The 1,662-nt window shown below is 39.7% G+C and overlaps 1 pseudogene; it reads right to left on the bottom strand.

The window, feature by feature from the left end:
• Nucleotides 1-569: 569 nt before the first annotated feature.
• Nucleotides 570-867, bottom strand: LOC130840878 (acylphosphatase-1-like; annotated as a pseudogene).
• Between the last annotated feature and the right edge of the window lie 795 nt (nucleotides 868-1,662).

Here is a 1,662-nt window from a genome sequence, read left to right as displayed (position 1 = left end):
AGCATGAGCCAGTGGAAGTCCTAGTAACCACTGTAATTTTGTAATAGTGATAAGTGTAAATGGTATTTCAAGATCTCTGCAATAGCTGTGATGCGATAGCAAACTATTGGTAAACATTTTCGCAAACCTGTAGAATGTACAACACCAAGAGTGAACCATAATGTGAACGATGGAGTCTGGGTGATTATGGTGTGTCAATGTAAGGTCATTCATTGTAATAAATGTGCCACTCTGATGGGGGAGGTTGATAACGGGGGAGGCTTGCGTGAGTTGAGGCAGGGAGTATACGGGAAATCTCTGAACCTTCTGCTCAATTTTGCTGTGACCCCAAAACTGCTCTACAAAATAAGGTCTTTTTAAAATTTTTTTTGAAGATTCTGTGTTTTTACTGATTAGAATTGCATATAGTTGTAATCCTTCCATCATATACATAACATACAGTAACTACCAAATATCCGATGCTAAAATAATTTATTGATAAGTTCTAATATTGAACATAGAATAGTTATATCTCTATTAACAATAAATACAAAACCCCTGAGTATCTTGGAAAATTTAAATTCAGACCATTATTTCACAATTTGGAAATCTGAGTAATCCAACTTTAACTTCATTGTTGAAGCTTGCTCTGTCGATGTGAGATTTGGGACTTCCTTTTGTCTCAAGCCATTCCTGCATATGACCTACTTTGGAGGTGGGACCTTGCAATTGTCCTTGCACTGTGCCCTGGTCAGTGTTCTGGACCCAGCCTACTAATCTGAGCTTTTTACCTTCAGCCTGAGTGTACTTGCGGAAAAACACCCCTTGCACCTTCCCAGAAGCTTCATAATCTACTGATATCAGGGTGTCCCCTTCTGCCATGCTCATGGTCAAATCCTCCTGGTCTTCCTCTCAAGGAGCCGGGCAAAAGTCTTTTTTTTTAGTGATTAATTTTATGTTATGTGAATTTTACCTCAACTGTAAAAAAAAAAGAAAGAAAAACTACACCAAGATACCATTTTGTACCCATCAGACTGGTAAGAGGGACAGGGCTGATGGCAGCCTGCATCAGTCAGCCAGGCTGTGGGGAACCAGGGCCCCTTGTACACTGTTCACAGGAGTATAAATGGGAAAACCTCCAAGCAAGCAACTTGGTGACCAGACAACATCGATCACAGGCTAGTAGCCTTTGATCCGACAATTCTGCAACAGGCATTTATCCTATAAATAAACTGGCACGCACCAGGAAGGACACGAGGACATGAATATTTGCTGCAGCATTATGTGTGATGGCAAAATATTGGAAACAACATAAACATCCTAGACGATGGGTTAAATAAATGGCAGAAATTCATACAGTGAAATATCACAAGGATCAGGCAGCTCTTCAAGGACTCGCTAAGTGAAGACAGTGGGGAGCAGAGCAATGGGTTTCTGCACTTCATTTATTTATATATGTATATATAAATATAAACATTTGTATATGTATGTGTGTGTATACATTTTTATATATAAACATTTGTGTGTTTATATATATATACACACACATATATATGTATACACACATACACACACAGCTGTACATACATAGAGTATCCCTAGAGACACTTACAAGAACTAATAAGGGGACTTCCCTGGTGGTCCAGTGGGTAAGACTCCACACTCCCAATGCAGGGGGCCCGG

This window comes from Hippopotamus amphibius, chromosome 17 (assembly GCF_030028045.1).
Source record: "Hippopotamus amphibius kiboko isolate mHipAmp2 chromosome 17, mHipAmp2.hap2, whole genome shotgun sequence".
NCBI classification, from domain to species: Eukaryota; Metazoa; Chordata; class Mammalia; order Artiodactyla; family Hippopotamidae; genus Hippopotamus; species Hippopotamus amphibius.
This window is presented reverse-complemented; position numbering and strand designations above follow the sequence as displayed.